This window comes from Moschus berezovskii, chromosome 2, assembly GCF_049115385.1.
Source record: "Moschus berezovskii isolate FMDL1 chromosome 2, NW_MosBer_1.0, whole genome shotgun sequence".
Taxonomy (NCBI): Eukaryota; Metazoa; Chordata; class Mammalia; order Artiodactyla; family Moschidae; genus Moschus; species Moschus berezovskii.
In genome coordinates this window covers 113,530,514-113,546,309 of record NC_142461.1, presented here as the reverse complement: position 1 = coordinate 113,546,309, position 15,796 = coordinate 113,530,514, and the positions used below count along the sequence as shown (strand labels likewise).

Sequence of the window (15,796 nt, the reverse complement as noted above, 5' to 3'; positions counted from 1 at the left end):
GGTGACAATATACAACCTTGACGTACTCCTTTTCCTATTTGGAACCAGTCTGTTGTTCCATGTCCAGTTCTAACTGTAGCTTCCTGACCTGCATACAGGTTTCTCAAGAGGCAGGTCAGGTGGTCTGGGATTCCCATCTCTTTCAGAATGTTCCACAGTTTATTGTGAGCGACACCTTTGCCTTTAGCTTCTCTTCTTTTCTCAGCTAATAGTAAGGCCTCCTCAGACAACCATTTTGCCTTTCTGCATTTCTTTTCCTTGGGGATGGTCTTGATCACTAACTCCTGTACAATGTCACAAACCTCCATCCATAGTTCTTCAGGCACTCTATCAGATCTAATCCTTGAATCCATTTGTCATTTCCACTGTACAATCGTAAGGGATTTGATTTAGGTCATCCCTGAATGGTCTAGTGGCTTTCCCTACTTTCTTCAATTTAAGCCTGAATTTGCAATAAGGAGTTGATGATCTGAGCCACAGTCAGCTCCCGGTCTTATTTTTCCTGACTGTATTAAAGCTTCTCCATCTTTGGCTGCAAAAAATATAATCACTCTGATTTTGGTATTGACCGAAATCAATGTTTCAGTATTTCTGGTGTAGAGTCTTCTACACCATGTGTAGAGTCTTCTCTTTTGTTGTTGGAAGAAGGTGTTTGCTGTGACCAGTTCATTCTCTTGGAAAAACTCTGTTAGCCTTTGCCCTGCTTCATTTTGTACTCCAAGGCCAAACTTGCCTGTTACTTCAGGTATCTCTTGACTTTCTATTTTTGCATTCCAGTCTCCTATGATGAAAAGGACATCTCTTTTTGGTGTTAGTTTTAGAAGGTCTTGTAAGTCTTCATAGAACCATTCAACTTCGGCTTCTTCAACATTAGTGGTTGGGGCATAGACTTTGGATTACTGTGATATTGAATGGTTTGCCTTGGAAACAAGCAGAGATCATTCTGTCATTTTTGAGACTGAAATCAAGTACTGCATTTAGGACTCTCCTGTTGACTGTGAGGGCTACTCCATTTCTTCTAAGGGATTTCTGCCCACAGTAGTAGATATAATGGTCATCTGAGTTAAATTCACCCATTCCAGTCCATTTTAGTTTGATAATTCCTAAAATGTCGACGTACACTCTTGCCATCTTCTGTTTGACCACTTGCAATTTACCTTGATTCATGGACCTAACATTCCAGGTTCCTATGCAGTATTGCTCTTTACAGCATCAGACTGGACTTTACTTCCATCACCCGTCACATCCACAACTGGGTGTTGTTTTTGCTTTGGCTCCATCTCTATTATTTCTGGAGTTATTTCTATCTAAAGCAATCTACATATTCAATGTAATTCCTATCAGATTATCAATGCAGTCTTCAAAAAATTAGAACAAAATTTTTTTACAATGTGTATAGAAACACAAAAACCCTGAACAGCAAAAGCAATCTTGAGGAAGAAAGATGAAGCTGGAAGAATTAGGCTCCCTGGTTTCAAACTATACTACAAAGCTACAGTGATCAAGACAGTATGGTATTGGCACAAAAACATCATTCGTACAGAATATAAATCCCAGAGATAAACCCACATGCCTAAAGTCATCTTATCTTTGACAAAGAAGGCAAAAATATACAATGGAGAAACGACGGTTTATTTAATAAGTGGTGCTGGGAAAACTGGACAGCTACATGTGAAAAAATAAAATTAGAACAAAACCTAACATCATACACAAGAATAAACTCAAAATGGATTAAAGACCTAAGTGTAAGACCAGACACTGGAAAACTCTTAGAGGAAAACATAGGCAGAATATTCTTTGACATAAACTGCTGCAATAATTTTTTTTTTCACTCACCAACTAGAGTAATGAAAATAAAAAACAAACAAATGGTATCTTAAGAAATTTACAAGCTTTTGCAGAGCAAAAGATACCATTAACAACATGAAAAGACAACCCTGAGAACGGGAGAAAATATTTGCAAATAAAAAAGGATAAAAGATTAATTTCCAAAATATACAAACAGCTCAATGTATCTCAATATAAAACAAAAACAACCTACTCAAAAAATGGGTGGAAGATCTGGACATTTCTCCAGACAAGATACACAGATGGCCAAGAGGCACATGAAAAGATGCTCAACATCACTAATTATTAAGCAAATGCAAATCAAAATTACAATAAGTATCACTCTTACAGTCAGAATGGACATCATTAAAAATCTACAAAAAATAAATGCTGGAGAGGGTATGGAGAAAAGGGAACCCTCTTGCACGAATGTATGGAATGTAAATTGGTACAGCCACTGTGTAAAACAGTATGGAGGTTCCTTTAAAACCTGAAAATAGAACTACCATATGACCCAGCATTCCCACTATTGGTTATATACCCTGAGAAAATCATAATTCAAAAAGACAGAATCACTGCAGCACTGTTCCTGTTATAGCCAGGACATGGAAGCAACCTAAATGTCTGTTGACAGATGAATGAAAAAAATACATGGCATATATATACAATGATATCTTACTCAACCATAAAAAGGAATGAAACTGTATTTTTATGTTTCTACAAATTTTTATGCTTCTTCTACTTTTATGTCTCTACAAATTTGTAGAGACAGAAATGGACTTAGAGTCTGTCATAGAAACTCTGAGGTGAGTCAGAAATAGAAAAACAAACATCATATATTAATGCACATATGTGGACTCTAGAAAATGGTACAGATAAACCTATTTTCAAGGCAGGAATGTAGATGCAGACATACACAATGACATGTGGACACGAAGGAGTTGGGGTGGGATGAACTGAAGATTGGGACTGACATGCACCACCATGTGTAAAACAAACAGCTAGTGGGAAACCGCTGTAGCAGAGAGGGCTCAGCTCAGCGCTTTGTGGTGACCGAGATAGGGGGGATGGAGGTGGGTTTGATCTGATCATATGGACCACAGCCCTGTATAACTCAATGAAACTAAGCCATGCCGTGTGGGGCCACCCAAGACGGACGGGTCATGGTGGAGAGGTCTGACAGAATGTGGTCCACTGGAGAAGGGAATGGCAAACCACTTCAGTATACTTGCCTTGAGAACCCCATGAACAGTATCAAAAGGCAAAATGATAGGATACTGAATGAGGAATTCCCCAGGTCGGTAGGTGCCCAGTATGCTACTGGAGATCAGTGGAGAAATAACTCCAGAAAGAATGAAGGGATGGAGCCAAAGCGAAACAACTACCCAGTTGTTGATGTGACTGGTGATAGAAGCAAGGTCTGGTGCTGTAAAGAGCAATATTGCATAGGAACCTGGAACGTTAGGTCCATGAATCAAGGCAAATTGGAAGTGGTCAAACAGGAGATAGCAACACTGACATTCTAGGAATCAGTGAACTAAAATGGACTGGAATGGGTGAATTTAACTCAGATGACCATTATATCTATTACTGTGGGCAGGAATCCCTTAGAAGAAATGGAGTAGCCATCATGGTCAACAAGAGTCTGAAATGCAGTACTTGGATGCAGTCTTAAAAACGACAGAATGATTTCTGTTCGTTTCCAGGGCAAACCATTCAATATTACAGTAATCCAGGCCTATGCCCCAACCAGTAATGCTGAAGAAGCCGAAGTTGAACGGTTCTATGAAGACCTACAAGACCTTTTAGAACTAACACCCCAAAAAGATGTCCTTTTCATCATAGGGGACTGGAATGCAAAAGTAGGAAGTCCAGAAACACCTGGAGTAACAGACAAATTTGGCCTTGGAGCACGAAATGAAGCAGGGCAAAGGCTAATAGAGTTTTGCCAAGAGAACGCACTGGTCATAGCAAACACCCTCTTCCAACAACACAAAAGAAGACTCTACACATGGACATCACCAGATGGTCAACACCAAAATCAGATTGATTATATTCTTTGCAGCCAAAGATGGAGAAGCTCTATACAGTTAGCAAAAACAATACCAGGAGCTGACTGTGGCTCAGATCATTAACTCCTTATTGCCAAATTCAGACTGAAATTGAAGAAAGTAGGGAAAACCACTAGACCATTCAGATATGACCTCAATCAAATCCCTTATGATTATACAGTGGAAGTAAGAAATAGATTTAAGGGTCTAGATCTGATAGATAGAGTGCCTGATGAACTCTGGACGGAGGTTCGTGACATTGTACAGGAGACAGGGACAAAGACCATTCCCATGGAAAAGAAATGCAAAAAAGCAAAACGGCTGTCTGAGGAGGCCTTACAAATAGCTGTGAAAAGAAGAGAAGCAAAAAGCAAAGGAGAAAAGGAAAGATATAAGCATCTGAATGCAGAGTTCCAAGGAATAGCAAGGAAAGATAAGAAGGCCTTCCTCAGAGATCAATGCAAAGAAATAGAGGAAAACAACAGAATAGGAAAAACAAGAGATCTTTGCAAGAAAATTAGAGATATCAAGGGAATGTTTCATGCAAAGATGGGCTCGATAAAGGACAAAGATGGTATGGACCTAACAGAAGCAGAAGATATTAAGAAGAGGTGGCAAGAATACACAGAAGAACTGTACAAAAAAGATCTTCACAACGAAGATAATCATGATGGCGTGATCACTCACCTGGAGCCAGACATCTTGGAATGTGAAGTCAAGTGGGCCTTAGAGAGCATCACGACGAACAAAGCTAGTGGAGGTGATGGAATTCCAATTGAGCTATTTCAAATCCTGAAAGATGATGCTGTGAAAGTGCTGCACTCAATATGCCAGCAAATTTGGAAAACTCAGCAGTGGCCACAGGACTGGAAAAGGTCAGTCTTCATTCCAATCCCAAAGAAAGGCAATGCCAAAGAATGCTCAAACTACCGCACAATTGCACTCATCTCACACGATAGTAAAGTCATGCTCAAAATTCTCCAAGCCAGACTTCAGCAGTATGTAAACCATGAACTCCCAAATGTTCAAGCAGGTTTTAGAAAAGGCAGAGGAACCAGAGATCAAATTGCCAACATCCGCTGGATCATGGAAAAAGCAAGAGAGTTCCAGAAAAGCATCTATTTCTGCTTCATTGACTATGCCAAAGCCTTTGACTGTGTGGATCACAATAAACTGTGGAACATTCTGAAAGAGATGGGAATCCCAGACCACCTGACCTGCCTCTTGAGAAACCTGTATGCAGGTCAGGAAGCAACAGTTAGAACTGGACATGGAACAACAGACTGGTTCCAAATAGGAAAAAGAGTACATCAAGGTTGTATATTGTCACCCTGTTTATTTAACTTATATGCAGAGTACATCATGAGGAATGCTTGGTTGGAAGAAGCACAAGCTGGAATCAAGATTGCTGGGAGAAATATCAATAACCTCAGGTATGCAGATGACACCACCCTTATGGCAGAAAGTGAAGAGGAACTCAAAAGCCTCTTGATGAAAGTGAAAGAGGAGAGTGAAAAGTTTGGCTTGAAGCTCAACATTCAGAAAGCGAAGATCATGGCATCTGGTCCCATCACTTCATGGGAAATAGATGGGGAAACAGTGGAAACAGTGTCAGACTTTATTTTTGGGGGCTCCAAAATCACTGCAGATGCTGATTGCAGCCAGGAAATTAAAAGACGCTTGCTCCTTGGAAGGAAAGTTATGACTAACTTAGATAGCATATTAAAAAGCAGAGACATTACTTTGCCAACCAAGGTCCATCTAGTCAAGGCTATGGTTTTTCCCGTGGTCATGTATGGATGTGAGAGTTGGACTGTGAAGAAAGCTGATTGCCGAAGAATTGATGCTTTGAACTGTGGTGCTGGAGAAGACTCTTGAGAGTCCCTTGGACTGCAAGGAGATCCAACCAGTCCATTCTAAAGGAGATCAATCCTGGGTGTTCATTGGAAGGACTGATGCTAAAGCTGAAACTGCAATACTTTGGCCACCTCATGTGACGAGTTGACTCACTGGAAAAGACTCTGATGCTGGGAGGGGTTGGGGGCAAGAGGAGATGGGGACGACAGAGAATGAGATGGCTGGATGGCATCACCGACTCGATGGACATGAGTTTGAGTGAACTCTGGGAGTTGGTGATGGACAAGGAGGCCTGGCGTGCTGTGATTCATGGGGTCGCAAAGAGTTCGACACGACTGAGCGACTGAACTGAACTGAACTTAACTGAGAGGGAGGTCCAAGACAAAGAGGATATATAAATATATATACAAATGGCTGATTCATTTTTTTGTACAACAGAAATCAGTACAACATTGGAAAGCAACTATACCCCAATTTAAAATATGACCATCTCACTAGATACAGAAAGAGTGACTGATGATAGAACATGCATTTATGATAAAAATCTAGAGAAAGAGGCAAAGAGGGAACCTTCCTCAATACAATAGAGGCCATACATTACAGGCCACAGTTAACATCATATTCAACAGCAAAAAGGTTGAAAGCACTTCCTCTCAAATAAGGAAGAAGACAAGAATGTATACTCTTACCACTTTCATTCAACATAGTCTTGGATGTCCTAGCCATAATAATCAAAGAAAAAGAAATAAAGGAATTCAAATTGGAAAAGAAGTAAAACTGTCACTGTTTGCAGATGACAGGATACTATGGGATGACTATATATATATATATTATACTATATATGACTAGGATTTTAGAAAATTCTAAAGATGATGCCAGAAAGTCACTGACTGGGAGTGTGTGTTTCTCGACCTCGTGGACTGTAGCCTGTCAGGCTCCTCTGTCCATGGAATTCTCCAGCCTAGAATACTGCAGTGGGTAGCCATTCCCTTCTCCGGGGGATCTTCCCAACCCATCTCTGGGGGATCTACCTGGCCCTTCTCTGGGAGATCTACCAAACCCAGGGATCAAACTCGGGTCTCCTGCACTGCAGGCAGATTCTTTATGACTGAGCCACCAGGGAAGCCTGAAAACCACTAGAGTTCATCAATAAATTTGATAAAGTTACATGAGAGAAAGTTAACACACAGACACCTGTTACACAGCTATATACTAATAACAAAACATCTATACACTAATAATGAATGATCAAAAGGAAGAAATTAAGGAAATAATTTACCATTGCAGCAAAAAGAATAAAATACTTAGGAATAAACCTACATACTTAAGGTGGCAAAAAGACCTATACTCTGAAAACTTTCAGACACTGATGAAAGAATTTGAAAATGATACAAACAGATGGAAAGACAGATCAAGTTCATGGACTGGAAGAATCAATGTTATCAAAATGATTATACTACTCGAGGCAATCTACATATTCAGTGAAATTCTTATTGAATTATCAATGGCATTTTTCACAGAATTAAAACAAAAACTTTATAAATTGTATGGAAACACAAAAGACACCAAATAGACAAAGCACTCCTGAGAAAAAAAATGGAGCTGGAGGAATCCATGGCATTAAACTAATACAAAGCTACAGTAATCAAACTATGGAACTAGCACAAAAATAGACATATAGATCAAATGGGACAGGATAGAAAACCCAGAGATAAACTCACACCCCTATGATCAATTAACCTACAACAAAGGAAGCAAGAACATACAATGTAGAAAAGATAGTCTCTACAAGAAGTGGTGCTCAAAAGACTGGACAGTTGCATATAAAACAATGAAAATAGAAAACTAAGAAACACCTTACACACAAGTAAACTTGAAATGGACCAAAGACCTAAATATAATGCTAGACACTATAAAACTCCTGGAGGAAAACATAGTTCGAACACTATTCCATGAACCGCAGCAATATCTTTTTGAATCCACCTCGTTTTGCATAGCAAATGAAACCATAAACAAGATAAAAAGACAAGTCTCAGAATAGAAGAAAATATTTGCAACTGAAATGACTGACAAGGGATTAGTTTCCAAAATATTCAAACATTTTGAGTTTATTTTTGTGTATGGTGTTAGGAAGTGTTCTACTTTCATTCTTTTACAAGTGGCTGACCAGTTTACCCAGCACCACTTTTTAAAGAGACTGTCTTTTCTCCTATATTCTCGCCTCCTTTGTCAAAGATAAGGTGTCCATAGGTGCATGGATTTATCTCTGGGCTTTCTATTTTGTTCCATTGATCTATATTTCTGTCTTTATGCCAGTACCATACTGTCCTGATGACTGTGGCTTTCTAGTACAGCCTGAAGTCCAGCAGATTGATTCCCCCAGTTCCATTCTTCTTCCTCAAGACTGCTTTGGCTATTCGAGGTTTTTTGTATTTCCATACAAATTGTGAGATTATTTGTTCTAGCTCTGTGAAAAATATCGTTGGTGGCTTGATAGGCACTGCATTGAATGTATAAATTACTTTGGGTAGTATACTCATTTTCACAATACTTATTCTTCCAATCCACGAACACGGTATATTTCTCCATCTATTAGTGTCCTCTTTGATTACTTTCACCAGTGTTTTATAGTTTTCTACATACAGGTCTTTTGTTTCTTTCAGTTCAGTTCAGTTTCTTTAGGTAAATATATTCCTAAGTATTTTATTCTTTTCGTTGTAACAGTGAATGGGATAGTTTCCTTAATTTCTCTATTTTCTCATTATTAGGAATGCAAGGGATTTCTGTGTTGATTTTATATCCTGCAACTTCACTGTATTCATTGATTAGCTCTACTAGTTTTCTGGTAGAGTCTTTAGGGTTTTCTGTGTAGAGGATCATGTCATTGGTGAACAGTGAGAGTTTACTTCTTCTTTTCCAATTTGGATTCCTTTTGTGTCTTTTTCTGCTCTGACTGCTGTGGCCAAAACTTCCAGAACTATGTTGAATAGCAGTGGTGAGAGTGGGCACCCTTGTCTTGTTCCTGACTTTAGGGGAAATGCTTTCAGTTTTTCACCATTGAGGATAATGTTTGCTGTGGGTTTGTCATATATAGCTTTTATTATGTTGAGGAATGTTCCTTCTATTCCCACCTTCTGGAGGGTTTTTATCATAAATGGATGTTGAATTTTGTCGAAGGCTTTCTCTGCATCTATTGAGATAATCATATGATTTTTATTTTTCAGTTTGTTAATGTGGTGTATTACGTTGTTTGATTTGCGGATATTGAAGAATCCTTGCATTCCTGGGATAAAGCCCACTTGGTCATGATGTATGATCTTCTTAATGTGTTGCTGGATTCTGATTGCTAGAATTCTATTAAGGATTTTTGCATCTATGTTCATCAGTGATATTGGCCTGTAGTTTTTTTTTGTGGTATCTTTTAGAATGAAACTAGAACACTTCCTAACACCACACACAAAAATAAACTCAAAATGGATTAAAGATCTAAATGTAAGACCAGAAGCTATAAAACTCCTAGAGGAGAACATAGGCAAAACACTCTCTGACATAAATCACAGCAGGATTCTCCATGACCCACCTCCCAGAATATTGGAAATAAAAACAAAAATAAACAAATGGGACCTAATTAAAATTAAAAACTTCTGCTCAGCAAAGGAAACTATAAGCAAGGTGAAAAGACAGCCTTCAGAATGGCAGAAAATAATAGCAAATGAAACAACTGACAAAGAATTAATCTCCAAAATATACAAAAGCAGCTCCTGCTGCTCAATTCCAGAAAAATAAACGACCCAATCAAAGAATGGGCCAAAGAACTAAACAGACATTTCTCCAAAGAAGACATAAAGATGGCTAACAAACACATGAAAAAATGCTCAACATCCCTCATAATCAGAGAAATGCAAATCAAAACCACAATGAGATACCATTTCACACCAGTCAGAATGGCTGCTATCCAAAAGTCTACATGCAATAAATGCTGGAGAGGGTGTGGAGAAAAGGGAACCCTCTTACACTGTTGGTGGGAATGCAAACTAGTACAGCCACTATGGAGAACAGTGTGGAGATTCCTTAAAAAACTGGAAATAAAACTGTCATATGATACAGCAATCGCACTCCTGGGCATACACACCGAGGAAATCAGAATTGAAAGAGACACATGTACTCCAATGTTCATTATAGCACTGTTTATAATAGCCAGAACATGGAAGCAACCTAGATGTCCATCTGCAGACGAATGGATAAAAGAAAGCTTTGGTACATATACACAATGGAGTATTGTGCCATTAAAAAAAAATACATTTGAATCAGTGCTAATGAGGTGGATGAAACTGGAGCCTATTATACAGAGTGAAGTAAGCCAGAAAGAAAAACACCAATACAGTATACTAATGCATATATATGGAATTTAGAAAGATGGTAATGATAACCCTGTATATGAGACAGCAAAAGAGACACAGATGTATTCTGGACTCTGTGGGAGAGGGTGAGGGTGGGATGATTTGGGAGAATGGCATTGAAACATGTATATTATGACATGTGAAACGAATCACCAGTCCAGGGTCGATGCATGATACAGGATGCTTGAGGCTGGTGCACAGGGATGAACCAGAGGGAGGATAAAGGGAGGAGGGAGGTGGGAGGGGGGTTCAAGAAGGGGAACACATGTACACCCGGGGCGGATTCATGTCAATGTATGGCAAAACCAACCAATATAATATTGAAAATTCAGTTCAGTTCAGTTGCTCAGTCGTGTCCTCCAATAAAAAAAATTCAAACAGTTTCTGAAGCTCAGTATTCAAAAAAATCAAACAATCCAATAAAAAAAAATGGGCAAAAGATCTATATAGACATATCTCTAAAGACGAAGTACAGATGGCCAAAAACCACATGAAAAGATGCTCAGCATCACTAACTATTACATAAATGCAAATCAAATCTATAGAACAATTATCATCTCACACTAGTCAGAATGACCAGTATCAAAAAGCTCACCAACAATAAAAGTGGGAGAAAAGTGAACCCTCTTGAACAGTGGGTGGGAATAAAAATTGTGAAAGCCACTGTGGAGAACAGTATAGACGTTCCTTTGAAAACAGAAAATGTAGCTATCATCTGACCCAGCAATCCAACTACTGCATATATAACCTGAGAAAATCATGATTCAAAAAGACACAATCACCCAAAAGGGTCACTGTAGCAGTGTTTACAACATCCAGGATGGAAGCAACCTAAATGTCCATTGACAGACAAATTCATGAAAAACGTGGTTCAGTCCAGTTCAGTCGCTCAGTCGTGTCTGACTCTCCGCAACCCCATGAATCACAGCACGCCAGGCCTCCCTGTCCATCACCAACTCCCGGAGTTCACTCAAACTCATGTCCACAGAGTTGGTGATGCCATCCAGCCATCTCATTCTCTGTTCTCCCTTCTCCTCCCGCCCCCAACCTTTCCCAGCATCAGAGTCTTTTCCAGTGAGTCAACTCTTTGCATGAGGTGACCAAAGGATTGGAGTTTCAGCTTTAGCATCAGTCCTTCCAATGAACACCCAGGGCTGATCTCCTTTAGAATGGACTGGTTGGATCTCCTTGCAGTCCAAGGGACTCTCAAGAGTCTTCTCCAGCACCACAGAAAAACGTGGTACATATATAAAAAATGATATATTACTCACCCAGCACCAGTGCTAAAGAACCTAACTGTCAATGTAGAAGATGCAAGAGATGTGGATTCAATCCCTGGGTTGGGAAGATACCCTGGAGGAGGGCATGGCAATCCATTTCAGTACTCTTGCCTAGAGAATCCCATGGACAGAGGAGCCTGGTGGGCTACAGCTCATAGGGTCACAAAGAGTTGGACATGACTGAAGCGACTTAGCACACATGCAAGGAGGAATGAAACTAGGTCATATGTAGAGGTGTGAAAGGGCCTGGAGTCTGGCATACCTAGTAAAGTAACTCAAGAAGATAAAGACAAATCTATATTCACACGTATGTGTGGATTCTAGAAAAATGGTACAGATAAACTTGTTTCCAAGGCAGGAAGAGCAACGCAGACCTAGACAATGGATATTTGGACATGAGGCTGGGAAGGAGGGTGGGGGGACTGGGAGACTGGGATTGACACACAGCACCACTGCTGAAACAAACAGCTGGTGTGAACTGCTATGGAAAGGGGAGCTCAGCTTAATGGCCTGTCATGACCTGGATCAGTGGAATGCAGGGGCTTTGGAGGGTGGTCCACGAGGGAGGGGACATACGTATGCGTATAGCTGATTCATTTCATTTTATAACAGAAACCAGCACAGCATCATCAAGCAACTTTATCCCAACTTAAAAAAAAATCACTGGGAAGAGATACAGAAAGAACTCCTGACTACATTTCACATTCATTTATGATAAAAACTCTCAAGAAAGGGGGAAGGAGAAACCTTCCTCAACATAATAAAGGCCATATATGAAAAACCCAAAGATAACATCAACTCAATGGTGAAAAGTTGAAAGCATTTCCCATATGATTAGGAACAAGAAAAGAAAGTCAACTCTTACCATTTTTATTCAACATAGTACTGAAAATCTATTCACAATAATCAGTGTAAAAGAAATAAAGGAATTCAAACTATAAAAGAAGTAAAACAGTCCTTGTTTGCAGATGACAATGCTATATGTAGAAAATCCTAAGGATGCTACCAGAGAATCACTAGAAGTCATCAATAAATTTGATAAGGTTGTAGGAGAGAAAATTAATACACAGAAATCTGTTGCACATCTATACATGAATAACAACAGACCAAACGAAGAAATTAAGGAAACAACTCACTTACCACTGTATAAGTGACCAGTCCAGGTTCGACGCATAAATTTTCCTCTGTTCATTTCTTTGCATTTGTGCTTTTTCAATAAAAATGCTTTTAACTGAAAAAATAAAAATAAAAAAAATAAAAAATCATGGTGTTAACTTTGCCTAGAGATATAGCTGAGGAAAAAGTCTCACATGCAACAGAAGCAAATAGACCATTGTAGCCTCCTATTCAAAAATGATACAGTGATAGTCATCATTAAGCTGTGTGTTTGCTACATAGCAATCCAGAAAATTTGAGTTTGGGCAAATATGTCAATGTATCATTATCACATTATGCTAAACAAATTACTAGTGAGTGTGGACAAATGTCTTATAAAAATATCGATGGTATTAACCATTATATATAATAATTATATAAATGAGTATGTAAAATAAAATTCCCACAAAGATATTTATTGTATCTGTATCATATTAATTATATGGCTGTTTAAATAAAGATAAGTTCAATGCAAAAAAAAATTAAAAAAAATAAAAAAAAAAGAATAAAATACCAACAAATAAACCTACATAAGAAGGGAAAAACCTATACTCTGAAAATGATAAGACACAGATGAAAGAACTTGAAGACAACACAAATGTATGGAAAGAGATCATATTCTGGATTGCAAGATTCAATACTGTCAAAATGACTACTACACAAGGCAATCAACATGTTCAGTTCAATTACTACTGAATTACCAATGTCATTTTCTACAGAATTAAAGCATGTTAAAATTTGTATGGAAATACAGAAGATCAGAAATAACCAAAACAATCTGGAGAAAGAAAAATGGAGGAATCAGGCTCCCTGCCTTCAAACTATACTACAAAGCCACAGAAATCAAACAGTATGGTACAGGCACAACAATAGACATACAGATCAAATGGGACAGGACAGAAAACCAAGAGATAAACCCACACCCCTATGATCAATTAAACTACCACAAAGGAGGCAAGAATATACAATGGAGAAAAGATACTCTCTTCAAAAAGTAGTGCCCAGTAGACTGGAGAGCTGCATGTAAAAGAATGAAATTAGAACACTAACAAACACCATATGCAAAAGTAAACTCAAATGGATTAAAAACTAAAATTATTGCTAGATGCCATAAATTTCTCAGACAAAAACATAGGCAGAACACTCTGATATAAACTTCAGAAGTATCTCTTTGATCTACCTCCTACAGTAATAAAATTAAAACAAAAATAGACAAATGGGACTTATTGTTCTGTCAATCATGTATCTTTGTGACCCCCATGGATTGCAGCATGCCAGGCTTCCCTGTCCTTCACTATCTCCCAGAGTTTGCTCAAACTCATGTTCGTTGAGTCGGTAATGCCATCCAATCATCTCATCCTCTGTTGTCCCCTTTTCCTCCTGCCTTCTATCTTTCCCAGCATCAGGGTCTTTTCCAATGAGTCAACTCTTTACATCAGGTGGGCAAAGTATTGGAGCTTCAACTTCAGCATCAGTCCTTATAATGAATATTCAAGGTTGATTTCCTTTAGGGTTGACTGGTTTAATCTCCTTGCAGTCCAAGGGACTCTCAATGGTCTTCAATACCACAGTTCAGAAGCATCAATTCTTCAGTGCTCAGCCTTCTTTATGGTCCAACTCTCACATCCATATATGACTACTGGAAAAACCATAGCTTTGACTAGATGGACCTTTGTTGGCAAAGTAATGTCTCTGCTTTTTAATATGCTGTCTAGGTTGGTCATAGCTTTTCTTCCAAGGAGCAAGCATCTCTTAATTTCATGGTTGCAGTCACCATCTGCCGTGACTTTGGAGCCCAAGAAAATAAAATCTGTCACTGTTTCCACTGTTTCCCCATCTATATGCCATTAAGTGATGGGACCAGATGCCATGATCTTCATTTTTTGAATGTTGAGTTTTAAGTCAGCTTTTTCACGCTCTTCTTTCACTTTCATCAGAGGCGCCTTAGTTCCTCTCTGCTTTCTGCCATAAGTGTGGCGTCATCTGCATATCTGAGGTTATTGGTATTTCTCCCGGCAGTCTTGATTCCAGCTTGTGCTTCATGCAGTCCAGCATTTCGCATGATGTACTCTGCATATATGTTAAACAACAGGGTGAGAATATGTAGCCTTGACACATTCCTTTCCCCATTTTGACCAGTCTTTTGTTCCATGCTTGGTTCTGTTGCTTCCTGACTTGCATACAGGTTTCTCAGGAGGCAAGAAAGGTGGTCTGGTATTCCCATCTCTTTAAGAATCTTCCACAGTTTGTTGTGATCCACACAGTCAAAGGCTTTAGTGTAGTCAATGAAGTTGATGTTTCTCTAGAATTCTCCTGTTTTTTCTATGATCCACCGGATGTTAGCAATTTGATTGCTGGTTCCCCTGCCTTTTCTAAATCCAGCTTGAACATCTGGAAGTTCTAGGTTCACATACTTTTGAAGCCGAGCTTGGAGGATTTTGAGCATGACCTTGTTAGCATGTGATATGAGTGCAATTGTGCAATAGTTTGAACATTCTTTGCCATTGTTCCCCTTCTTTGGGACTGGAATGAAAACTGGCCTTTCCTGTGGCCACTGCTGAGTTTTCCAAATTTGCTGGCATACTGAGTGCAGCACTTTCACAGCATCATCTTTTAGGATTTGAAACAGTTCAGCTGGAATTTCATCATCTCCACTAGCTTTGTTTTTAGTGATGTTTCCTAAGGCCCACTGGATGTCACACTCCAGGATGTCTGGCTCTAGGTGAGTGATCACACCATCACAATTACACGGTCATTAAGAGCTTTTGTAATGGGACCTAATTAAATGTTAAAGCTTCTGCATAGCCCAGGAACCATAAACAAGACAAAAGACAACCCTCAAAATAGAAAAAGTATCACCAAATGAAGTGACAACAAGGGATTAATCTCCAAAATATACAAACAGCTCATATAGCTCAGTATCCAAAAAAACTGAACAATCTTATCAAAAAAATTGGCATAATATCTACATAGACATTTTTCAAAGAATGTACAGATATCCAGAAACATCTGAAAAGATGGTCAACATCACAAATACTAGAGAAATGCAAATCAAACCTACAATACAATCATCACTTCACACAGGTTAGAATGGCCATCATAAAAATTCCACAATAATAAATGCAGGAGAGGGTGTAGAGAGGATTGTAGGTGAGAATGTAAATTGGTACAGCCACTGTGAAGAACACTATGGAAGTTCCCTTAAAAACTGAAAATACAATTATCA

The 15,796-nt window shown here is 38.9% G+C and overlaps 1 protein-coding gene across 1 annotated transcript in view; it reads right to left on the bottom strand.

The window, feature by feature from the left end:
- The window catches only part of LOC148778589 (uncharacterized), a 101,519-nt gene that overhangs the window by 51,163 nt on the left and 34,560 nt on the right, over nucleotides 1-15,796 (bottom strand). Inside the window, exon 2 of the mRNA XM_088830022.1 lies at nucleotides 12,556-12,646. The gene's annotated coding sequence lies outside the window, so the exon portion shown is untranslated. The remainder of the gene's footprint in view (nucleotides 1-12,555; nucleotides 12,647-15,796) is intronic.